Source organism: Harpia harpyja, chromosome 5 (assembly GCF_026419915.1).
Source record: "Harpia harpyja isolate bHarHar1 chromosome 5, bHarHar1 primary haplotype, whole genome shotgun sequence".
Classification (NCBI taxonomy): Eukaryota; Metazoa; Chordata; class Aves; order Accipitriformes; family Accipitridae; genus Harpia; species Harpia harpyja.
The window spans coordinates 40,659,114-40,686,256 of record NC_068944.1 but is presented as its reverse complement, the minus strand read 5'-3'; the positions used below and the strand labels follow the sequence as shown (position 1 = coordinate 40,686,256).

The 27,143-nt window shown below is 40.3% G+C and overlaps 1 long non-coding RNA gene across 1 annotated transcript; it reads right to left on the bottom strand.

Annotated features, from left to right (window-relative positions):
• Positions 1-2,404: 2,404 nt before the first annotated feature.
• Positions 2,405-7,106, bottom strand: LOC128142504 (uncharacterized). The gene is made up of 2 exons (XR_008235426.1): positions 7,005-7,106; positions 2,405-2,694 (listed from the first exon to the last, which is right to left on the bottom strand). It is a non-coding gene; the product is annotated as an uncharacterized LOC128142504 (long non-coding RNA).
• Positions 7,107-27,143: the final 20,037 nt, after the last annotated feature.

The following is a 27,143-nucleotide window of genomic DNA, read 5'->3' as shown; positions in this document are numbered from 1 at the left end:
TGAGATTAATCCAACTCCTGGTATCCTTTCTGATCAGGAACTTAGTATCAGCATTGTGAGGTCTTCTCAGATAATTCCTGGTTATTATGCATAAAGGATAAATTCAGAAATGCAGTGGAGGAACTAATGGCATTTAAATGGAAAAAGATATTGCAGTATGAATTTGTATACTGAACACAAGATACTCACAGGCACATACTACGGTTTTGTTACTTTCATAAGAATACCTTATTTTACACTGAACATCCAAACAATTTTTTATTTTGATTCCTAGTATACATCTCTGATGCTGCTTTGCTGTGGCATTGCCAGATTTCTTTATTCTTTTGGGCTAGCAGCTTAATTAATCTTTCCCTATTTAAGAAATATTTTTTGCTAAGATTTTCTGTATATTCCCTTTTCCCATCTTTCTGTCTCTTCTTGTATCTGATCCACTCCCTTTCATTAGCAGAAAATCAAAGTAAAAAGGTTTGATAACTATTGTCCTGAATACTAAAGATTTGAAACATAACTTCTGTATCAGTTAGCATGCTAAATACATATGCTTCTAAATACTAAGACAAACATGATGAAAGCCAAATCTCAGTGCTTTAGCTGTTTCGTCAAGTACCTGGTGAGGCCATTCTTGAAGTTTTTATGCAGGAAGACCTCTGTGCATATAGCAAATCACAAATAATTTCACTCTAAATGATTTCTTAGAGTGCTGTACTGTGCCACACTTGTTTGCCAGGTGTCCCACCTCAAGCTCTAACCTCGCACCTTTTCCTGTGCAGATCAACCTCTGCAGAACAAACTAAGTTTCTACATTTTAGGAGATTACTCTGAGAGCAAAGAACTATTCAATGTGAATAAGGCTGCCAGACTGTCATCCTAAAATGAAAGTATTCATTTTTGTTCAGCTGTAACTTAGCTTAAGCCAAGGAACATCCAAACCAAAGAGAGAAGACCGAAGTTCTTACATGACATTCAACAACCTCCAGATGAATAGCCCATCCATGCCGGTCATTAGCACATTATCAGACAAAGGAACTAGACTGCAGACAAGACAAGCATGTTTCAGAATAAGGCTTATGCTGGAAACAATCCCAGGAGGAACAATTAGTTATCATCTGCCTCAGGTAAAACAACTGCCTATAACATAAACAGTTATTTTGCATTTTGAAGGTATATTAAGGCATTAAAGATTGTTAAATGTTTATTGATGAGAGAAAAAGAGAGCACCCATGCAGTCTTGTATCAGTCCATCTATCTGCACGTTTGGTGATGAACAGAATTTCCCTAAAGGAAAATAGAAAGAGAAAAAAGAAGGTAAAGGCAGCTCATTTGGTGAAATTATCATTAAACATGAATGCCATTATCTGTGATCTGGCGCCATTCTCATAAAAAAATTAATCCCAGAGGTGTTCATCATGACTCATATGTTCTCATCATGATCTCACTATGGGTCTGTGTGTCCAGAGTGTGATAGATCTCCCTCTCTGGAAAAGACGGGGGTTTGTATTTTTTTTTCTTGCTTTGTATTCAGTCGTCTTTTTATTTCAAGGATTAGTAGTGAGTAATTTGGCTTCGTCTTCCTCCTAACTACAATAAACTTTGTGGACATGACCACAGGTTATAGGCAGATTGCTCCATTACAAACACCATTTTCATTTTTTTCACAGTGACTCAAGGAAGAGGTGACATTACCGATTTTTTAAAGAAACTGTAAGTGGGGGGGTACAGCTTTCCTCTTTCCAGCAACTTGCAAGGTAGCTCTGTAGACTCATAAAAAGGCACAGAGCAATTTAGGAAGGAAATTAACTCAAAAGGCCATCTATCTGGTCCAGACCCATGCTTAACGCAAGGCTCTTTGCATCAGGTACCTTGTCCGGACAAGTCTGAGTATCTCCAAGGACAGAGGTTCCACAAGTTCTCTGGGTAACTTGTTCTAGTGGTTGACCTCCTTCGCAGTGAATGTTTGTTTCCTGGTATCTCACTGCAATTTCCCTTGTTGCAGCTTGTGTCTGTTGTCCATGTGCTGTCTCTGTGCGCTGCTAAGATCTGTTCTCCACGCTGTACATGGCTGGCCTCCTCTGTTGGATGGGTGAAGTGCTGACTCATCCTCAACTGTTTGTGCACTTGCCTCATCTTGCAAAATATGTGATGAATTTCCACATTTGAAGAAGGAGGGGAACATGTTCATTTCCCTTCTACTATTTCTCACTTTCATAGTTCGCTACAAGAAAAGACTAATGCAGAGGAAACACAGTTACTCACAAAATCCTTATATATTTCTTTATTCATGCCACAGAACCTACAGTAAATCTGTTGTTTATATTCTTCATTGTTGAAAACTTTTATTCCAAGGAACCATTTATTTTCCTGTTCAATGAGAGTGGGAATTTAAGACACATCTTGAGATGGATTCAATAAAATGTTGTATTTCTATGTGTGAAATCTGTCAAATTATCAGACAGGTATAAGCTTTCATGCATAGTTTGGACTGGTTGGAACTGAGAGTAAGAAGCATGTTCCTGCTACAAACCACTGTTAGGTTTTGAATAAATAATTGAGAGAACTGTCTTGATACCTCTTTTTAATGCTTCCTACATCATGAGTAAAAGCTATTCTCAGAAGTAGTCTACTTAATTGGAAGGTCCTGTGGAATACTTCAGACTGTGAACACATCTGCAGAAATGTCTTCTGTACCTTGTTCTGGAAAAATAAAAAAAAGAGAAGATGGAGAAAAGAAGAGAGAGAATGAAATGTAGTAATCATCTGCCTTCTAAAAAGCACAATGAAATTATGGGTGCAAGATTCTACTCAAGAAAAACAGTGTTGCTTTAATTTTAATTACTTTAGAATTATATTTCTTTAATGGCTTTCTAATTAATCAATTTCTATATATAAATTTGTGTTTCATTGTATGCAAACAGTTGCACCTACAAAAAATTGGGTCCTAGTATCTGTACAGAACAGAAAATTAGGCCCTGAAGAGTCAGGTCATCATTATGGAATTAAATTAAGTCTATTGATTAAACTGTTGTATTGTGGTTGGCTTTTTTGGAGGCATGAAGTAGTCTCATTTAGTTACATTACAGCAGTGAGGGGAAGTATATTTAAAGGAAAGGGAATTGCTTGTTCTCTCCAGAACAATTGCAATACACATATTTCACTGACTAATAATAAGAAAAAAGTCACACAATTATAAACTAGGAGGAATATTTTTCTGTGAGGTTTTGGTGATAACAATTTCAAAAGCAACATTTGGTTGAATTCTCAGGTTGCTACTGGAGATCTTGTGCTAGTCCTACCAGTCTCTCCTTTGCCAATACCATGGTCATTTGAAGGACATGAAGATCTGATGTTCAGAGGTCTTTCATGGTTCACATGCATTACAGCGTGCTGAGTCGGTGGATGCCACTGCAAACAGACTCCTCTTAGCATCTCTTTTTTTTCTCTCCCCACACCCCTTCCTCCTTCTCTAATCCCGTTGCTGCATCTCCTCCTCTCCACTTCCCTATTTTCACAGGGAAAGCTGAATAATTAAACTGTGTGTCAAATATTTATTGGCCAGCTGAGAACTGGAAGAGAAGCATATGCTTTTACCTGAATATCTCTTTCTAACAGTCCCTCTAGTTCTTAAAGTAAAAAATTGCTCCTTTTGTGGAGAGTTTATGTTTACAATTCAGGTAACAAATAAAATACATTGCTAGTAAAATGCGCAGTTCTGTGTCATCTGCTGGCTAAAGCCATGCAGTGCAGAAAGACATTTTCCTTACAACTTTGCTGCCATGGCTGACTTACTTACAAATAACTTTATTACAGTCTTCCATGTGGAACAGAGAACACTAGCTGACCTAACCTGCCTAATAAGGCTAAACTTCCACCAGAGATTAGGATAAAACCAAAAGACTCAGGCCCATTTGTGACCAATGGAAAATATGCACCCAGGTCCTTCAGAAGTGCAAAGATACTTTTCACTGACAGTAGTGATTAGCACCTTTCTTACATAATTTAATTGTTTAGGCCTGTGTTGGTCTGTGTCAACACAGATTGACAAAGTCATAGAATTTTATTGGACAATGTGAAAACTCATTTGCAAATTTTATTGCAGTCCATCATTGCCTGCATTCACAGTCCAGAGGCCTTCCATTGTTGTGAATAACAATTGGGAGCAATTTCTGGCTATGGTCAATGTAGAGGTTGCAGTCTTCCACCGACAGGTGTTCTTTCCTAATTGCTTCCATTAGTTTCTCTTTATTGCAGGGCTGCATCACCCGATGAATGTAGTGCTTCAACAAATACCAGACCAGATCTGTCAGCTCCGGTGTGTGACATGATAATCAATGTACACTCATTGAGCCCAACCTTAGTAAAACACTCTAGTCAAATGTACAGTACTTATTTCACAATAAAATAGTTATTATACCAAATGCAATATTTTAAATAGAAAAAGCTATTGGTGCAGAATTTGTGGCAAATACAAGTACTTGCCAACATTTGCATCAGAAATAGTGTGGCCAGCAGGACTAGGGAACTGATCATCCCCCTGTACTCAGCACTGGTGAGGCCGCACCTCGAGTACTGTGTTCAGTTTTGGGCCCCTCACTACAAGAAAGACATTGAGGTGTTGGAGTGTGTCCAAAGAAGAGCAACGAAGCTGGTGAAGGGTCTAGAGCACAAGTCTTATGAGGAGCGGCTGAGGGAACTGGGGTTGTTTAGTCTGGAGAAAAGGAGGCTGAGGGGAGACCTTATCGCTCTCTACAACTACCTGAAAGGAGGTTGTAACGAGGTGGGTGTCAGTCTCTTCTCCCAAGTAACAAGAGATAGGACAAGAGGAAATGGCCTCATGTTGCACCAGAGGAGGTTTAGACTGAATATTAGGAAAAACTTCTTCACTGAAAGGATTGTCAAGCACTGGAACAGGCTGCCCAGGGAAGTGGTTGAGTCACCATCCCTGGAGGTACTTAAAAGACATGTAGACGTGGTGCTTAGGGACATGGTTTAGTGGTGGACTTGGCAGTGCTAGGTTTACGGCTGGACTCAATGATCTTAAGGGTCTTTTCCAACCTAAATGATTCTATGATTCTATGATTTGTAAATATGCTGACAAGAGAAGATGTGACTCCCATGGGAAGTAAAGAAACTTCTGACCTGGTAATCTCACTGCACCATAAAGCTAGATTTCACTTCTTGTTCATCAAATCTTTGCCTACTTTGAATCAGGATCATAGATATTTTAGCAAAAAGAAGAGTGCATTTTGATTCCTCTTCCTTTTTATACTCACTGAAGTATTAGCACAGGTATCAGTGCAAACTGGACGTTTGCTTGCATCTTGCATTCTGGATTATCTGACTTTTGTGGCACTGAAGAGAGGTAAGTGAAGAACAGAATATGCCTTTCAGACCTTTTGCTGTTTGTGGTGATACTTAAACCATAAAGAATATAGCTTGTTTTTTTCAGATCTGAGGTTACATTTGCAGAAATTACATTTAAATATAACAACAAATGCCCAGTGTCTTCTTACCTGGGAATTGAAGAAATTCAGTTGAGAATTCTTAAAGACAAAAAGCCTAGAGAACCATTGTATGCCTTTTTAGTGTCTCTCCCCAGAATAGAAGTGTAGTTTGACCATAACTACAATTACATAACTCCATAGCTACAAGGAATTTCTTCAGAAGTCCCTTTCTGCTATGGTATTTAAAAATATTCTTCAATGCCAACTTTCCATTAAAAGTAAAGACCTTTTTTTGAGTGTTTCCATTGTACCTTCAAAGGTAGATGCTATCTCTAAAAGCACTGGGTTTTGTTTCTGAAATAAATTGTTCTCTACCATTGTCTTTTTGCATTCGTTCTCTCCCCATCTCTCTTTCTCCATGGTAACACAGAAGTTGACAATAATGTATGACACTTACCAGCAGAAGGATTCAGAAGGGAGAAGCATAAAGTGCAAGAAATGTAGAATCCTGTACCCAGAGCTGCAGACTAGCTTTCTAACCTCTACAGGCTTTAACCTTTTTTTCTGCTCCATTCACATTTGGCTCATTCTCCAAAATGGCTGGGTGTTGTTGGTTTTATCTGTTGTTTACTTTACCCTTCTTCTCTTCCCTTTATTGCTTCCTCAAAGTGCAAAACAATTCCTCAAGTTTTTCTGTTGAATGTTTCAGTATTAACTGTGAGAGGAGAGAATCATGCAGCTGCTAACCTGAACTCAAAGGCAAACATCAATACAGCTGATACCAATGGAGGCTTGCAAGTGAAAATGGAACCAATCAGCAGAATAACCATGAAACCAGCAGCCAGCTTCTGTTTTGCAAGCATTTTTTAAGGACAAAACAGAATTTCTCTAGATCAGGTTCCCCTGGGCCATGTACTGGTTTTCTGGCATACTCCCAGTTGACCATCCATTGGCATACTTGTGGCTCTTGTGCGTGGACCAGATTCTGTTGCTGGGAGAATTCTTTGCACCAAGAACAACCAGAAATTAATTTTTTCAATCAATGTCATTTTGCCTCTTTGTTCTAGAGTCCAAATTACAGACTAAAAGACCTTTCAGATCCCTCCTTTGTTTCAGCTAGAGCACACAAAAGTGCCCGAAAATCCTCATCGGCTGATGCCCTTCCCTGCTATCTGATGTAAACAGGATGTCTCATTCATCGTGCTATTACTGCACCTGTACATTTTTGACCATGCTGCTTGTACCTCAGCATCTCACAACTCTGTTCGCCAAATGCTTAGCCAAGTGAAAGGCCAAATTGGTCTGGAGGACTCATAAAACACAGTTCATGACCACATTCTCCCTATAACTGCAGTGAATTGAAATAATCCCTATTTTCTGTTGGTGTCCCAGAAAGAATGCAAATATCAGCATGATGATATGGATTTGTAACATTTTTTACACACGCACTCACACACACGCACACTTTCTCTCTCCTTTGGTTTTGGGCATGCATCCAACAGAACAATATGTGTCACTGAAGTTTAGCGCTATTTGCTTAATCCTACCTTCTGGCACTCTCACCTGTGAGTCACAGCCACAGTTACCGATGGGACAGGTAGATGCTCCAGAGTGCAAACCCCTGCTTTAAACTTGCTCTCCCTTAAACTAGCTGGCAGAGACAAGGATTTTCTGGAAAAAAAAGTTAGGTGCTGAAATACTCATCATTGGAAAATGGGGAGTTTGTACACATTTTGGACAATGATTTTGGTAAAATGTTGCACTGTGACATTTTTTAGTTCAGAGTATTTCTATTTTTGGTACCAAAACCAGCTTTTCAAAAACCAATCTTCATTTCAGCTAGTGAAATCAATTATTCATAGACTTTTATTGCATAGTGAAGTTGTCTAGCTGTGTTTGGGCCCAGCGCTTGTAAGCTCGCCTGCCTCTGCTCTCACATTTCAATTTTTGCTCATTTGCTTCCCCAGATCTGTGTTCCTTAGAAGGAGCACATTTTGAGAACAAAGAGTGATTTACTGCAAAGAGTTAAAACAGCAAACAAAGCCAACCTAGGACGTAGCATACCACACTGCTCTTCCCAGTTCAAAAGAAAGGGGGATTTGTCACATGAAGGATCCCTTTGCAGGAGCTGCTGGCTTGCATGGGTGTAGACCGGGTGAATATAAAGAGCTTTGGGGCAGCATACAGAGGAGGAGTTGGATGCCGGTTTGAAGTCAATGGACTACCTGTTGGGGCAGGGTGGGTGACACCTCCTCCCACCACTGGCAGTCTTACCAGCATGGATACAAATTTGCCCTTTTTATGCCAGAAGCCATGATCTCATATTTGTTAGGTATTGGAAGCAGTCAAAGTCAAAAACACTCCTACAGTTTTGAGGACGCGAGGATATTATTCTACTGCTACGCTACAGCTAGTTATGCTGTGCTGCTCTCACTTACTACCTCCTGTGCCGCCACCTGCCAGACCCAGCCCGCCTCATCCGAGCGCCGTCTGGCATTGCTGGAGCGTGAGGGGCACGGCCTCCCCGTGAAGGTGGAGTATGTTGGCACCGCAGGCCAACAACCCTTCATTCTTCAATATGGCTGGCGCCCAGGGTCAGCGCAGGAGAAGTTTTTTTTTCTGGTCCAAGTAGCTCAAACAAAAGCCAATTATTGCACATACGACGAGTCTAACAGTGCTCCCTGAAAGCAACGCTGTGATTGTATGGCAGATACTTGCAAGTCCCCAGCGCACCATTGGATAGGGAAACGTCACTTTCACCCGGCAGGTTAAGAATTTAGACACTGAGCCTGTCTTAAGATACAGTATAATTTGAATGTCCTTTTATTGAAACCACAGAGGTGCTTCCATGGGGTTTGCATTTACCTCCTTACTTTCAGTCTTTACACCTGGTAACAAACAGTCCAACAGGTCTGAGGTTTTTTTGTCCTTTTCTAGGACACACCCACTGCTCCCCCTCCGCAGTCAGGGTAAAACTGCAGAGCTGAGGCATGGCAAGGCTCAGGCACGCGCTGCCGTGGAAGAGCAGCGCAGGTGACGGCATGGCAGCTTGTGGCGTTATGGTATGTAGCCCATACAACTGCAGAGAGGCAGATTGGCTGGCCCGAGCAGAGCTTCTTCTGCCGAGGTGCGCTACCACCAGCTCACTGAAGTGGGGACCTGTAGGCTGGGCCGACTCCTCCATTCGCCCCCGTCACTCGCCGCCGTGGCCGCAGTCCAGATGGACACTGTGTTACGCAGGCTGGAGATAAGGCTTTGTTCCCGCTGTCTGTACTGTGGAGCCCATTTTTCTGAGGAAGCAGCTTTCAGATACTTGGGGTTGTGCCAGGTCCTGATAATCCAGAAAATCCTGAATTTAAGCATGTTCCTTAAGAATAGTGTGCCGGTACCTTTCTGTCCCAGGCTCCAAATGCTGCCCTAGGAGTAAGGGCACCTTGTTTGGCAGAGGTTTTTGTAGGTTCATGTGTGGCTTTCGTTTTAAAATATATTAATTTATTATAATGTAAAATCATCTGCCCGGGGAATGTGGGATGTTGTTGGACTACAACCAAGTATTGGCTTGTAGCCTTCTAAACCAGGGTGCTAAGAAATAAATCCTAAATAGAAATGGATGAACAGTTTATGTTGAAAATGTATTCAACAGACTTCACCCTTCTTTTCTAAGGGTTTTCCTCAAAACAGTTGGTATTTTCTAGATTTGTTCAGCACATGAAATGCTGTATGCTGATACTGCAAATAGCAAAAGTTGTTTGCTTAACTGCAAATTCTTTGAAACATCTTTTCCCAATTTGGGGGCTCCATGGTCTTCTAATTCGCATTATTCCTTCTCTCTGATTAGATGAGTAAAAAATTCATAGACAAAAATGACACTAATTATAACTAGTTTCCTTTAGGTATTATCTTAATACTAGTACTCTTCTATAGAAAGCAATGACCAAAGAATGTGGGTAGGGAAAACATACTTAAAAGCTATTGTAAAATGACTAATTTGAGCATTATGCAGGCAGCACATTCGTTTTCTTCCAAATAACTTTGAAGTGTACTTTCTTCACCTTGCAGTCATTCTTGTACATTTTAGTTCTCATTCTACTAACCCTTTGATACTGATTTCCTGAGGTCTTACAAAAAACAGTCAAAAAGATCCCCAAAAGGTAAGAATTTAAAGATTCATATTTTTTTTTTTCCTTTCATTGGCATTTCAGCAGGACAGACAATGCACTCTTCTGGAGTAAGATCATGATATTGGCTGTGATAGTTATGACCTCTCATATGTTCATTTACAGAATTTGTCAGACTTCTTTAGCATGTTTGGTGAATTCTAATGACTTTTTTTTTGGTTCAGTTGCTGCCAAGTGAAATGTAGGTTTGTATAACATCGTTACATTACTGATGATTAATTTGCATGTTTGTACCATCTGAAGATCGATGAGGAGAGGGTACCATTGTGCTACCCCCTTTACAAACACAAAAACTAAGAGAGCACTGATTTTTAACATCATGGAATTTGTAGTCCTGCAACACTTCTGCAATTGGTGGTATTTAAGGCAGCTTGCTGCATCCACTGGCACTTCATTGACCTTAACAGAGCTCCCCAAGGGAATGGCAGTCTTCTCATATTCTGCCAGTTATAAAGTTGGGAGAAAAAGACAGAGGGAAGAGATAATGTACAAGCAAGATTGATGGACACAAATTAACCCAAGCCAGACCCATGCAATACGAGGTATTCAAATCTGTATTTGATGCATTTCACATTGATTGTTCCCTTTGCAAACTGAAACTAGACTAGAATGGTGTGAAGGAATAGTTAAAGGAATTAGCTTTGACCTCAGTTGAATTGTAGAATGATCATATTTATGGTTACAGGAGCATCTAGTTTTTAATTGGAAGCTATCAGAAGGAATTCACACTTTGGTGTTTGGAAGGATAATCACAGAGTACTGGGTTGAAAGTGCTAATATTGTCTCAAAAAATTCAGAGATTTTGACAAAGAACATCATTACCCTCTTTTTATCAGCATTTGTTATTCTTGGGAAAAAGCTTCTGTCTAAATCCAGAAATCTGCCATGCTATGCTCCTGTAATTTCATCTTTACAATTAGTTTTTAACACAATGTCAGCTGAAGAATGCCAGTTGACAATGACTAAACAGAGGGAGAGGAGTCTATTTTTTACATGGCAAAACATTTTTATTTTTTCATTTCCTCACTTACCCACACTATTTGTCTCTTTCCATCATCTGTTTTGTCTCTTCAGAAAGCCAGGCTGTGAGCTGTCTGTGGCAGGCACCCATTTTTCATTATCTGTGCAGGTAGGTACTCTAATATAAATAAATAATAAAAAGTCTTTGTCATTCCTCAGACAATAAAACATTTAGTGTAAGTGGTGAGTCTACTGCTCGGGTGTGAACATGTTACAATGAGGTTCCAGCTACAGATCATTTACATTAATCTAGAAACCCATGAAGAAACTACCAGAGAATTTATACATGCTGAGTTGAAAATGTCCCCCACCAAGCCCCCTGTTGTGGATTGCCTGGGGAAAAAACCCAACAACCCCAAAAAAGGAAAAAGAAGGACTGTCATCTGCTGATAACACTAATGGTAACAGCATAGCTACCTGCATGTTTGACTACCTCAGAGGGGATTTATAACTTTATGCTTGACTACCTCAGAGATCTTGAAATTTGTGTTGGTAATCAAAAATATTTTGATTGCAAGCTTTACTTCTTGAGCTGTTACAAGAAGGCACTAAATTCATATAATTAACTAAGTAAATAAGTAAACCAGACAATTATATAAGAAACCTTAGCTAAAACAGACTTCTGAGGGATTTGGTAGATTATAGGCTGCTAACACTGTCATAATCACTGTTAAAATCTGTAATCTCATTAACATCAAAGAACTGGAACCAAACTGAACAAAACTGAAAAATGATTCAAAAAAGGTAAGAAATTTTTTTACTATAGCCGCCAGTACTGTAGTGAAATATAAGAGGGAATGAAGCAGAGGAAGAACATTTCAGAAGAGGCTGATGAAATGAAAGCTGTAATGAAATATCTCCTGCCTTCCTTTCCAGCACTTACAATTGAAGATCTCACAATTACTCCAAACTAATGTTTGTTAAGAGTGCTCTGTCATGGGGGACAGGGGGTGTATCCAAATAATGCATAACAGTAATAATAAAATCAGAGAAGACAGAATGGTGGAGCTCATAATTCTGTCCGTTGTTAAAAATCCTGCATATCTGTTCAATGATTTTTACATCCAACAACTGTTTTAGTACATTCTTGTTGATTAAGTCAAAATTTCCTAAGAGGTTAGAAGTACAAAATCAGCATTTTTCTACTTACATTTTTATCCAGGGTAGAAGGAGCTGATGAGTTTAGTTTAGATTGTATACCTCTGCTTTTGTTGGTTTTGCAGACAGAATTGCAAGATTTTTGATGAAGATAACATCATCAGGTGGTTTTATGCCTTTTTGTCACCCATGATATTTTTACAAGATTTTGAAGATTCAATATTTATCTAGATTTAAAAAAAAGGCAGAGCTTTCTATTTGGTGGAAGCAGTCCTAATGCACAGACTCAAGAGAAACCCTAAATGTGGCAATTCAGAATAAACCAAAGCAATTCCTTTTACATTACAACACTCTCTGTATGTTACAAGCAGCATCTTGTCAAAAACCAGGATGGGAAGGTGAGCAGATTCTCCTACGTCAATACCGTGCAAGAAATAAACTCAAAATAAAGAATAAATTACAGATAAATAGATAAATTCCTGCTGTTCACAGCAAGAGATATGACATGGAAAGCCCTGTCCAGGAGGTGGGCTTTAAGCCTTTTAGTGCTGTGAAGTCAAAACTGTCAAGCCCATAGTCAGGGTGTGCTGGCCATGGCACAGTACTAGAGCTATGCTGGTGGAGAGCAAGCAACAATTCTACCCTAGCTCCAGTTTCTGTGATTGTTTTAGTGTGTAGTCCTGTTTAGCGTATGTTATGATAATGCAATCTGGAACATACAAAGGGCTGGATGACAGTTGACGATTGTGTCTGAAAGATACAGTTAGTATCTATCTGTAAACATATGCTTCTAAATGGGGGAAGAAACCCCCCCCGACAACTGACCTGTTCACAGCAGCTAACTGATTTTCAAAGAATATGACTAATTCTTACAATGTAAATCTAATTATTTAATATTTCACTGTAAAATTAAATCAAAATGTTATGTGAGATGTTGTTGAAGAAAACAGAGACCAGGCCTGTGATGCTCTAACATTTGCTAAAGCTGGCATCTGGTTGTGGAAAAGAATAAGAGAACTCTAGAATGGAGGTAAAATAACTCATTTCAGATAAATGGCATGCTTCAGATTAAGACTAAGGCTGTCTTGGAGAGGTCATAGATAAAAACCACACATTTTATATTCACAGCAAAAATGCAACAGTAAGGTTATTACAAACAAGACAGGAACATATTCATATGCTTACTATGACTGCTATTGCAGAGACGTTAACTTTCTGGTCCCTCATCTAGGCAGACTTTTTAAAATCAAGCTCATGTGAAGGTTAAGCAGACAGAGGGAGAACAGGATTTCATGGGACAACCCCAGCTGGGGCCTTCGATCAATCATTCCAGAGCATCTTCTGGGTCTAGAGTAGGAATGGTAGAAAAACTGCAAAGGCAATATAATCAGCAGGTAGGTTAACAGGACCTCATGGGGAGGGTTAGCAAAACCTGCTCTCAGATTTAAAAGAACAAGGATTGACACCTGACTGTTTTGTAGAGAAAATGAGACTAGTAAGCAACCCAGTATACGCAATCTCCTGTCTTAACAGCAGACTGACTATAGTCCTAAGTTTTTGGCACTCTAAACTGGCTATCAGAATTGCAGATGCTACCAAAGCTGCCTTTTTGCCACTTTTTCAGTAATCTTCTATTTACAGCTATGTGCAGAATACATGGCTGTGTGTACAGGGGTCTAATTTAGGGGAAGAAAAACAGGGCTCTTGCTTTCTGCTGGGACACAGAGAGTCATCCTTTAATAGGTGCAAAAGGGAACCTGGACTCGCAACACCAGGAGGTTTGGTCCAGTGAAGACACAGTGGTAAACTCTTCCAACCCCAAAGCCATATGATACCTGAGACTTGGTGTGGTTTTGCTCCAAATCAGGGAGGTGATAATAACTGCTCTCACTCATGCTACCAAGGTCTCTATGTAGCCTCTGTTGCATTGTGACCCATAGGAAGACCAATGTTATCCTTCCTTCCCCGAGTCTGTCTGGACCATGTATCAATGCTTCTGGGTCAGCTACAGCATCTGAAGTTATGGGCGCTGTCTTTTTGTTCAAGCAGGGGCAGGCTTATGTTCATTAATCCAGCACTGCTGGGTTCATTCCCTGTAGCTGGGGTGCAATTATACTACAACTGTATCTTCCAGTAGGACAGATGGGCAATATCAACAATGGCTCTTAGAAAACAATTAAGAAGCATTTTTGAGCAGAGGCCAGTGTGCCCACCATCATGGTAAAGTAGTCAGTCTATCTTGGGTACCGTTCCTGTTAGTCTGATTCAAAGAGAGAGAGAGAAAGAAAGAAAAAAATTCATTCATGAACAAAATGGGTCCCATATTTGGATGTATTAAAAGCAAAGCACGCATTTTTAAAAATGGAACTGGGCACTATTCAGGCAGTGCTCTACCATTTTGATATGCCATGTGGACTCCGGTGTAAAAAAAAAGAAAAAAAAATAATAATGCATATGTGTGGTAATAATCTGCACATGACTGGTTGCTGTAATGTGCACTGCTGTACTGCCAGCAGGGAAGTGAGTGATTGCCTCTTGCCTACACAATGGACGCTCACTTTGCCTCACATGGTTTTTCAGCAGGAAAACAAATAAGAGGGGGGGAAATAAGGAGTGAAAACCACTGCCTGACCCCACCGCCTCCCAACCCTTGCAGCTTGATTAAGTAGTCGATAGGAAGTTTTTTGGCTTTTTAAAAATTTTTAGGCGGGCTACTGTGCCCAGGAAACTTGCTGAGTGAGAGACTAAAGGCAACTACTCGCTTTTTGCTTTGACCTCTGTGTCTTCAGCCTAGGTGGTGAGACATATGCCACAGGAGCCATGCTCATCGGGAAAGTTTTTACTTGTTTTGCTAGTCTGGTGGCTCATCCGGAGCAGTTTGATATTCAAATGAATCTGTCAGGAACAAGAGTGTGGTGTTTCAGTTCTTGGTCGGGCCTGATGACATTGATTTGTGAGCATACTGCTTGACTACGGGATGTGTGACAGATAAATTTTATCAAAATTAAGGCACAATTAAACATTTCATCTTCCTAATTACTGGCTGTAGATTCAGCCTGATGACCATGTGCTGTAAGAAATCAGCGACCATTACACATTTTAATGGAGCACAGCTGTCTTACAGCTTGGTAATATTTGCACAGTGCCACAGAACTGTAATTTATGATAAAAAGAAAAAATGTGTATTGGCTCTTTTTTGCCAAAATAGATTAAGGATTCATATACTTTAATGAGATTTGGACCTAGCCTTGGATTATCGTTATAAATGATTTATGTGCATGTTGGTGGACTCCTGTAGTTTTGAGTTGATTTGTGTTTTGGTCGACCAATACGTAATGCAGTATTTCCTTGTGTGCCAGTATTTGCATTCTTTCCCCTCTCTCCATTTCAGTTCTATTTTTCTGCCATAACTTAGCGAGAAGGGCAAGTGGGAAGGTTAAGACAGCATCGAGGCATATTTTCCAGGAGCCTCCCTCACAGCAAAACCCACTCCTGAAATCGCTCCCCTGCTCCCTTGCTCCGCACCCTGAGCACAGAGAGGACAAGAGGGAGGGAGGCAAGGGGAAGTGGGTGACGCCAGCCTGGATCAGGGTCACTCCTGCAGCCTGCAAGCAGGGCGCAGGAGAACAGGTTCTCCCTGAACCCCTCCTCAGGCGGAGACCTGCTTGAACATTGCCATATCTCAAGGCAGCGTATCAAAAACCTTCCTCCTGCTTGTTTAAAGCATGACCTACAAAAGGATGTTTGCTCCCCTACTTGATATTTTTTCTGTTCCAGTCATTTTTTCCAGAAAAGGTGCTGCTTCTCTAAAGGAAAAAAAACCAAAACTAATAACACATGTACCCAAGTTATCATTTTCGGAATCACCTTTCTTCTCAATTCTTTTCTTCACTAGGTTTCTTTCACAGATTATTTAGGGAGTGTGTGGAGCAATGCAAATGATGAAGATAAAATTAGGTGTTTTATATAAACACATATATACATATATATATATGTATACACAATGGCTGTGTTTGTATTTGTGCATGTTTTATTTTTACATTAAATTTAGTGAACCAAACTCGCACTAAGTTTAACTACCTATATTTCCAAGGAGTCATGGTTAAGTCCAGAGTTTGGCCCCATATGTTGCAAAACCCTGAGATCCATATGTGCAGATGAAAAGAGAAACTAAATTCTAATTTTCATAATAAAAAAAAAAAATCCTGTCCAAGCTTGATTTACTTCAGTGTTCATATGCTGGAATGTTTCATACTGTACCAGGTTGCATATGCTTGCACACTAATTCTCAATTGCCGTATGCAGTTTGTGACAACCATCTGCTAAGACCTCCCTTAGAGTTCTTTCTCCCACTCAGCCCAGCTGAAATCAAAATATGGACAGAAACAACTTCTGCAGGAAGATGAAAAAGTTAATAGGGGACTTGGAGTTAGACTGTGTATCTGATTCAAATTCAATTGCTCCTACAACTTATGCCCTACTTATAAAACATTCCTGAGGTGTAAAACATTAAATATAATGGAAAACTGTAAAATAAAGCCATACTTCCTTTGATAGACTTGACTGTGCTAGAAAGGTAATAATAAAATATGTACGCACAGTGCACATGTGTTAGCTAGCTCTCACTAACAATTCTAAAACAGCAGCTTAAACTAACTGTGTATAGCACCTTATCACATTAAAGCACCCTAAAGCAGGAGGGGGATGAGTGGTGAGAAAAAGAGGGTGTGAGAGAGAAGGGGCTGAAAAATCTGCTCTCAGTTTCATCGCCAGAGAAGCAATTCCATTTAAGCCAATCTCATCAGAAACTCTGAGTGCTGGGTGTCGGCTGCTCCCATTCAATCCAGAGGGGCAAGCCAGCGACCAGAGCATCTGAAAATCAGGTGAAGGAAATGGATAGATGAACAAGTCATCAGTAATGGTAGAGGAGGGAGCCATGGGGTAAGAAAGTGAAGATGGACTGTTACCTTCGAGTATCTGATCATCTCCAGTTTTCTACTTCACCTTACCATGCAGTAATGGGTTAAATTCCCCATCACAAGTATTTTTGAATACTCATGAAAACAGGAGAGAGAGAGAGTTCAAAACTCCAAGTAGTCAGATCCCTGTCCCCAAACAGGACTGGCTATGCTGAAGCCATGGAGTGCAGGTGGCAGTGACAGCGAGTCAGGGTTTAGCTAATTTGTTCTTTAAAACCTCCTCATACAATAAAGTTGATCCAATCAGATTTTTCCTAAGATCAAATCTATTTCCGTTTCTACCATTTAAAGCCTCATGCTTCTTGCTGGAGTGTCAGCTGTCAGGGAAAAATGGTGGTGGGTTTCCCTAGTGCTGCTCCTCTGCACATTTGCTGAGGTCCTGGTAGTGTGGAGCAGAGAGGTAAAGAGGTTTTCTGGGCAAGAAATCTGTATCTGCATGCCGATATGGTGTTCATTGAGTTCACAACAGCATGGTGTTTTTGCCCCATGTTTGGTTTCTGAGAGGAGACTAGTGCCCTAAAGGAAGAATGAAGAATTATACATTTTGAGGTGGAAATCGTGGGTCTTGGTCTGCATTTCTGTGATGACTTTACTTCAGCAGGTTTTCAGTGTAAGTGTGAGTGAAAAATCAATCCCAGCGACGAAGCCTAACTGCTCAGAATTAAAAGGGGGAGAAGGGAAAAGAGAAAGGAGGAATAATTTTAGATCTGATGGAAAAAGCATACCTGGAATTCATGTTTTCTTAGATTTTTAAAGGCAACATGTCAGTGTATTTGGTAAACACAGTATTCCTAGGTCAGACTGTCTCAGGTGATGCTTTGGATTTTAATGGCCCAGTAAGTCATACAGGATTTTTGCCCTAGAAATTGTAAGGCTGCACATATGTAAACCTTGAAGCTGAAATGGGTTTGAACTATTTTAAGAGCTTTTGAAAGGCTGGCATATTAAGTTATATATCAATCTGTCCCCCATTGGTTATTATCTTAACAGCTGCTGTAAGTGTAGCCTATCAGTTTTAAATATAGGAACAGCAGTAAATAGTGCATTATGATATTCCAGATGGAACACTTAAAATAAATTGAAATATCCGTATATTTGAGAGTTTTCTACAGCACCACTATTATGTCATCATTTTCTGTAGGTAGTGTAACAATCTCTTATCCCTGCAGCATTAAAAAGTTTGAGGACATGGATGAGTGGAGAACTGATGACGACCAAATATTCAGCAAGACCTTTTGGCTGCAGAAAATGTTTCAGGGTTTGATGCAGGAGTGGAAGAGAGGAAGGAGTGTACCAAGCTCCGGGATCTGGTTTCTTTTCTTCTGGGTTCTTTCTACTCATGCCAACTGTTGGAAATCCTTATGAGGCCATGGCATCGTGAACCATCTATTGCTGACCTGTAGCATGCGGTGCCTTGAGGGGTGTCTGCTCTAGAAGGGGAATAACTACATTAAATGGAATTAGGGAGAAGGGCAGGCCTAGTGACCCAGCTTTTCTGATGGGGAAAACATCCTGAATCCAACTGAAGGTCGCATGGCCTTCCCATCACACGGCGTAACTGATGTGCTTTGTTTACAAAGTGAAAAGGAAATGAAATGACTTTGATCATTTTTACTCTGCTGCAAAATTAGCTGCACTAGGGTATAGTAGCTTGCTTTTGAGGGACTGGGGCTGATCTGAGTTGGTATAATCCAATAGCTGAGCTGAGAGACTGGCCTGCTGAGCCCTGGATGTGATGCCTGTACTAATTACCACGTGGGTTAGTATTGCACTAATAACCACACACAAGCCTCTGCAAATCTGCTTTTTTTCCTGTTGTGGTTTAACATTAGCCAGCAACTAAGCACCATGTATTGCTCACCTGCCACCCACCTCCAGTGGGGTGGGGGAGAGAATCAGAAAAAAAGTAAAACTCATAGGTTGAGATAAGAACAGTTTAATAGAACAGAAAGGAAGAAAATAATAACAATAATAAATGACAATATTAATAGAATTGGAATATACAAAACAAGTGATGCACAATGCAATTGCTCACCACTCGCAGACCGATGCCCAGTTAGTTCCCAAGCAGCAATCCAGACCCTCCAGCCAACTCCCCCCAGTTTATATACTGGGCATGACATTGTCACATGGTATGGAATACCCCGTTGGCCAATTTGGGTCAGCTGTCTGGCTGTGTCCCCTCCCAACTTCTTGTGCCCCTCCAGCCTTCTTGCTGGCTGGGCATGAGAAGCTGAAAAATCCTTGACTTAGTCTAAACATTACTTAGCAACAACTGAAAATATCAGTGTGTTATCAACGTTCTTCTCATACTGAACAGAAAACATAACACTATACCAGTTACTAGAAAGAAAATTAACTCTATCCCAGCTGAAATCAGGACATTTCCCCACTTGCATTGCTTAGGAAGCCAATGCTCGCCCCACTGCACAGACAAGTTTAGCTGCTGGCTTTACTGAAGTTGCTCCAGAGGCCCAGTAGCTCAGCAACTTTAGAAACACAAAAGCCAAGTTATCATGTCTCTTTGTGCATGTGTGCTTGATCACTGGGGCCTTGAATAGGTCAACTTAACCTTGTCATAAAAGTATAAAAATATATCCTGACATACATCCTACAACAAAGTGAGGAAGATAAGACAAATGCCAGAAGGTAGTGTAACTGTGATGGTGCTAAGCTACGCAAGGAGCCTTGTCTATCACCGCTGGCCTTACGTACAGTTGAGTTGGCTTTAGAGCACCAGGTTCTTTGGAAATGCTTGGGAAAGACATTCAGCAGGCCCAGGAAATATTGCTTTTATTGCATGCAAACACACTTTACTTGCTATCTACTTCAGTTTTCCTCATCCCTTTGAAAGCCACTTCCTGCACTGAGATGTTGTGATCACTTTTCAAGAGAGACAGACAGAGGCAGCATCTTTAACATGCAATCTGCAGCACTATACAAGTGGTAAGTATTTGTTAATCTTGTCCCTACCTTTAAACTCCATAATCTTGTGCTCCAGGAGGTGCTACAGGTGGATGACAACAAAAGACCAATTGCTGATATTCCTTTTGCTTATTGATTTGGTGTTATCCTACTGTCCAGCAGCTATCTCAGACGTTATTAAACATACAGTGGATAAATGGGCAGGATTCCTCTTCAGAACTGATGAGGTTAATAGACTACAGTCTGTACATCTGTAGTTTTTCTGAGAAACTTTTCACTGAGTTGGCTCTATGTTTAAACTCTGGAATTAATTAAAATAGTAATTAGACTATAAAGCACTCTGATGCTGTGATTAGGCAAGCCCCTATCTCCTGTTAGCCTCGTATGTAACGCTGTTTCTGCCCAGTGGTTAATTCCCCCCCAAGCCAGAGGAGATATCAAAATGGACTGTACTCATGCTTATGAGGCACAACGTAAGGGAAACGGGTCAGCTCACATCTCTGCTGAAAATGAGGTACCATGGAGATGGCTTACACAGAATCACAGAATAATTTACTGGCTCCTTCGTAGTGCTGCTGGTTAGCACCGGGTACTTGTTCTGTTACCACATCTCAGCTGGGGGGCAGGGATCTCCAGCTCACTGGTGAAGACCTTTTTAATCAGGAGTGCACATGCACACCTGATCGTGCCAAGAGATTTGTATAATATCATTGTTAGGAAGCAATTCAGCTTCCAGCAACTTTCCCGGGTAAAGTCAGCTACAAAATGAGTTTCCTTTTGTAAATGGAAAAAAACCCTCAAAACTCTTCACCTTCCCTAGGTCAGTAGGTGAGCCCAGGCCAATACAGGTCATAGAAGTGTAGCTCTCAATGATCAGTCCAGTTTTTCTAGCTATTGGACTGTGCTACACCCCAGCTTTATTTCTAGAGAATATGATATTTATTTATAAGAGGTCATGCTTAAGCAATCAAGACAAAAGAATTAATTATAAGACCCTCCTTAGTACCCAGTTCATGGAGTCTCAATGCCTAATTTTGGGTGCAACCATAGCAACCCTGTAGTTTTCAATAAAATTTCCACTTATTGACACCAGTGTGAACTGTTGAAAGCAATTCCCTATACATTGCTCAGTATGTGCTGGGAAGAAGCACATTACAGGATGCCTATAGCCACATAATTCAGTATCAGCAGCAAGAGTCACTATAGGAGCAACTTGATAACTGAATGCTGAAAAACCTCTGGCAGATTAGTTCCTCTTACTGGTAGGTGTTCCTGTGACAATATATCAATCTTTTTAAAGTAATGCATTGCCATTCACAGGTCCGTGGGCTGCTTTTATACTTCCATCATCATATCTGTGGCCTTCAAAGTTACAGGTGATGGACCTTCTGTCAAGACCCAGATATTTAATCAATGTGACAGCATCCTACATTTTTTGAACCCCAGAGGCCTTGGAAAAGTTTAATGAAGCTTCCAGGTAAAGTTCAATCCACATGGCTGAGTCCCCTGAAGTATTTTCTGCAGAGAACTCCCCTCCCCCACATTTTAACATACCTAATGTCCTTTACATTGGAAGAAAGTGAAGAGCTAAGCTGGAAGGCCAGGTATTATTGCGATAGAGGTATGTGCTTTATGGAGCTCTGCTGCCCACTAAGAAGTTGGATGCAAAACCCATAGTTAAACCTCCACTTGGAAGAAAGTTAGGACTTTTGCCGACAATAATGAATTTCTTCCCATCACAATAACCTACCGTTAAGTGTATGTTTGTGAGCATTTGTATCCTAGAGCATGAAGAAGAACATTTTTTCATGAAAGAAAAATGTGTGTTAATATTTGATGGGTACAGCAACAGTTTTATTAAGAAAGAAACACCTTGATGCTGACCTCAGTTACAATGTGCATGCACTGACACAACCCCATCAGTGACCGCAAGTTATTTAACACTGTTATGGCTGTAATCACCAAATGGTGCTAGGGAAGCAGGATTACTTGAGAAAGCCACTGTGGGCCTGGAAGTCTCTCTGCTTTCCCCAGCTATAGCATCTGACCTCAGAAAAGACAACCCCTCTTTCTACCTATCTTGCTTCCCCAGGATAAAACTATTCCTTCTCTTTGTACATATACATACACATGCACACAGGGTCAGAATCTGGCCCACAGTTCTTTTGTTCACAGCACTTGCCAATGACTGCCAATTGCATGTAAAATAAGTAAATGCTAGCCACATTATGATATGAATTTCCTTCAGAAGGGAATGTTCCAGAATCCTAATGGCTGCATTTTCTTTGTCTCTCTGAGTTTTACCCTTTACATGCAAGATTATTAAATATAGTCATTATATGACTTAAACAAATAATCATGCCTGTAATTATAGCAGAAGCCAGTTCACTTATGGTTAAGTTAAAATGCTATATATCAGATACGTCATTGTGATTTGTATAATATCAAAAATTTAAACAATCAAAAATAACATTATCAAACATGAAAATCCATTAATGCTGGTCATTAGATTTTAACTATGCTTTTAGGGTTGTTAATGTGGAGAAGGGGAAGACACTTCAGCTGACCATGCCTAATGCTGCAAGCATGCAGCAGAATTAAATTCTTTATTTTCTCAGTACTCAGTAAAGAAAACAGTAGCATTGCCTATTAAAATATAACACCTTTGATGAAGAGATTCCTTAATTCCTACTCCCTTACTATAGCTTCTATGCAGAAATTGTACTGCAGGTACTACATTGCATAAATAACCTGACCTGTCAGGTTTCTGGCAATTTATGGGGCTGGTCAGCCTGTACATCCGTGCAGTTTTTTGTTGCAATGAGATGTAATGGCTTTTCAGCGCACCATAAGCACAGTTGTGACCACAGGCTCACTAGTGTCATTTTGTGTGCAGTAATGAAGCCTGACGAGTGGTCTCCTGCTTGCAGATAGCCGGCTGTTGTCCTAAAAATGCAAACCATTGCCTCAGGCCATGGAATCAGGAACAGGCAAAGGACAGTGGCACAGGCACGGCTCCCCACTGCTCACCCTCCCTTTAGCACACTGTACTTGGATGCAGTAGAATAGTCTTTACCCTTGTACATAAGGACACAACGAGAGAAAGTGATAAAAGCAATTGTATGAAGGCCATGTTGGAAATCAGGTTTTGTGAAGTTGCTGAGCTGACGTTTGGGGAAAAAAAATCCATTGCCAATACGTTTTCCCCCATGCACAGTGAGTCCTTTGAGCAAAAACGCTGCTACTTCAACATCGTTTCCCTTCCTGGTTTTTTAATCCGTATAAATATTTGTGCAGAAATGTGCGTGCTTGCTTATTTATATTTATTTATATTTTGAGAATATGTACTTACACCCACACTAGCACACACGCACACATGTATACATATATACAGAGAGACAGAGCTAGCAGGCACAGCAAATCACAGGAACAAGCCTCGCTGCTTTTTTTCACAGCTCATCAATATTCCACGGCCCAGGAAGGCCAGGCATGCACGGGGGTTCGCACTTCCCACGGCACAGCTGGCCCCACCGCAGATCCCCCTCCTCGCTTCAACACCCAAGGGTCACCAGAGAGCCGCTCTGAGATGGGTGGCACAGTACTGGGAGATGGCTTGTCTTCCAGAGAAAAATGAAAAATAAGGCTGTCCTGAGTCAAATAGCAATTAGGCCTCATCCTGAAATGGCATGATTTGTGATTTAATTAAGTCCCTTTCCACACACCAGGCATCACTGAGCACCCTGGGTGCTGGTGGCAGGGGACTCTCTAAACCCTGAAACCTGAAGGGTGGTTTGTTCTTTAAGAGGGTAGAAACTGCTTTTGTGGTTTCCCCATGCACACCCAGTGTTTTGTAAACGACCTCAGGCAAAGGATATTGGAGCAAAAGTTACAAATGCCTTTCAGTTATAACCTCGTCACATTCCTTCTCACTCTTTCGTAGCTCTCTGGGAGTCACCCTTCCCCTCGAAACTTTTCACATGGTGGGAAGAGTCTTTGTAAAATGCCATGTTAGAGGGGAACACGGAGCCCAAGGCTCTCACGCTTGTCTTGGCTGACACCTTTCCAGTCTTCATCCTCAAAATATTTGTCCCCTCATCTCACAGATGGCAAATAGCTGCAGTTTACTTTGTGTTTCTCATGCAGAGGTAGAGCTGGGTGGTGCATGAGGCTGAGAAGAGGGAGCCCTGAGGGAGGCGGGAGAGGAGATTGCTTGCAGGTACTGCTCATCAGCTGCGTTTTCATCTTAGAAGGGAGACCCTGGCCCTCAAACATAAAACCTACACTACCTGTTTTTACATTACTTCACTTCTGAAATACGAGGAAATATTTGGTGAAGTATTAGGTCTACTGCAAACTAGCACACTCAGCACAAGCAGTTCATCACATTATGAGACACAAAGATGGCAAAAGCAAAAGCAGCGGTTTCCATTCTAACAGCCAGTCAGTAACGTGGCTTATAAGCAATGCATTAAATTTGTCTTTATTTCTTAAATGTGTAGCTTAATATTGATATTTTTGAAATGTTAAATATGAATCAGAAAACATGCAGAATGCACAGCGTTGTCTTGGGAACCTTCACTTTCTTCTTTTTCCCTTTGTGAAATTTTATGATAGAAACTCTGAAAAGTTAAGGTAGCATTAACCCTGCCTTTGGGTATATATAATACAAAATGCTTGAACTTCTGGGACAGCAGCTATTTCTATGGATACAGTATGTTGAACAGACATGGAACAAAGAAAACCAAAACAGTTGGTTCTTTGCTGTCAAGGAAACAAGCTGCTCTTTCTGCTTAAATATCTCTTACCAAAACTAGGAGGAAAAAATCCTCCCAAACTCGAGGTTGCACTTAAAAAGAAGAAAACTGACTTACAGGCACTGGAATTAACGTATTTTCACATATTTCAGTAAGGGATATTGTTATGTCTGATATAGGTAAATCAACATATCTCCCTGAAAGTCCCTAAGGTTAAGGTTATTCTTAAAGGTAAATATTAAATCATTTTTTGAGAACAGTAGGAGTCCAGAAGGAAAGTGAGAAAATATTCTGCAGTGTTCTGGTTTTGTGCTGCATGCAGATTACTTACTTAGATTAAATTCTGTTATTTGTGCTCCTGTAATTCAAACTGCTTTTCTTTTTTTTTTTTTTTTTGCTACTATTCAAGCCATTAGGAGCTTTGTGGTTTAAAATAATGCAAACTACGCCTTGTATTTGTTCAAACCCAGAAAATTTTAACGTATGTATTTCTTTCAGAAGTATTAAAAGGTGTCCTGAATAGAATTACTTCATCTGATAAACAGGATAAGTGAAGATGCACATATGTGTTCTATATGACACTTCCAATGTACAAATGACATGGGAGGCAGCAGCTGCTCAGAAACACGGTTAATGTTACATGAAAGAAAGGGGCTATAGGAAAAAATGAAATGAATCATAACATTTTTAATATCTTGGAGGTACCTCCTGGTGAGTGACATTCTGGTTCTGGTTGGAATAAGCTTCATCTTGAGCTCCTGCGCTTTAGTGGAGGATATTGCAAGACTCTCAGGGAAGCACCACACCAGAAAACAGGTCTCTTCTAAGACAGAAAAATGTCCTAGGAAAAAGATTGTGATCTGACACATACCACATAAGCTCATAGTGTTTCTAGATGTGTGAGTACACCCAAAATGCCCAGCTAGCTTTGAAACAAGTTCACAGACACGAATCCTTGCCTATTCACAGCACCATTTCTAATTTGAATCAGGGAGCACAAATGAGATCAAAGGCAAATGATCTGTTGAGTTAAAGTTGGCTTTGGTTGTAGGGCATGTAGGCTTTCTCTGGCAGGTTTTTTAACACCACTGGTGGGCGTACGTGTATGATGGCTGCATACCGAGTGTCCTTCCAGCAATGGGTACTCTCCATGCATGTGTTCTTAGCTCCCAGTAATGGAAAAGGTATGTGTATTCAGTGTATTCAGTACTTTACCCTTCTGTGAACAGGAATTGAAGTAAACCATATCACTGTACTCTTCCTGAGGGCTAGGAGCTGCAAAGGAAGCTGGGTGTGTAAACCAGTCTTGTGTCCCAAGACAGCATCTGCCTTGGTAGGAACTTACAGAGAAATAGTGTATTCAGCCCATCACATACAAGTGGTTAAGGTTCATTTTTGAGGAGAATAGCCATGAAAATCCCTGCTCCTTATAAAAAGTGACCAGAAGTAAGCCCTTTGCCTAGATATTCTTGCTTGCTATATTAGCCTTTCTTGTCTTGTAGGCTAGAATTAGTTTTTAGAGTGTTTTTCTTGAGAAAAGGTTGTGAAACATTTAAAAGCCACAGTCCTTAAGGAACAAGAAACTGATAGATTCAAAAGGCATACTCTGAAATGTCATTAAAGATGCTACATACAACCCCACTGAAGTAAGAATTACTACAGAAGACCTAGTACTCATCCATAATTAACTTCACAGTGTCTTCTTCACAAGTGCATGGATTATAGAATTCTGTATAGTAACCTTCTTATCTTTGAATTTCCTGGCTTTTCTTACTTTGTTTAGACACTATTGTAGCAGAAAAGAGGAGTGGGTTTGAGGGGGAGAGCTAGTTTGTACACTTCTGAATATTTGAGCTGTGTTTAATCATTCTCATGTGTGAAATCCTTTATTAAAAAAAAAAAAATCAGTTTATCTGATACTTACTGCTCTTTAGTACAGCACAGCTTGGTAGCACTAGGTACGTCTTGTTGAAAGTATGTCCATAAATATGTCCCTTGCAGCACAGAACAGCTTGTTAACTTGGCAATCCTCAGCAATTTGCTTTGAAAAGTTTGCCTCAGTTTTGATAGTCCAAATGTAGGGCAAAAACTCAGAGTAACTTTTTTAGCTAATTTTACCAATTGACACTTTCCTCCCAGTTTTAACTGCCTGTTTACTAGAACAAGGACTGCAGTGCTTCTTCCTCCTCATTCAATAAGCTTCTTTGCAAGGTTTCTTTTATTTTTAATGGGCTGAGACTACTGATTTTCTGTTTTCCTAATGTACAATCTAAAAGAAAAGTCCATTACCTTGAGGAAATATTATTCTATTATCTTAACTGCATGTAAACTTGGTGCCAGTATTATATAGGGGATGGTATTAGTACAAATTTGTAGTGCTTTCAATCTAAAGAGAATTACAAAAGCAGGCAAATGCTATCTGTCCTCGTCTCAGGCAGAATAAATGGGGCACAGAGAAGACAAGTAAATTGACCAGTGCCCAAAGGCTACAAAGGTTCAACAGCCTTGAGAAAAGAACAGATTTTTGCATGCCTGGTGCTGTCAAAAATTCCTACACTCCTTTTTTGTTTTAGTAACACTTTCGGCTAGCTTTGTTGGATATCCTTTTTAATGGGAGAATGGAAGTAGGATGCCTACATTATTTCTATACCAAATGCATTAGGTTGGCTTATGGGAGAAATCCTGAAGTGAAAACTCTTGAGTCTATGTTCTAATTTAACCACATGGGGACTGTGATTTGAGATACTT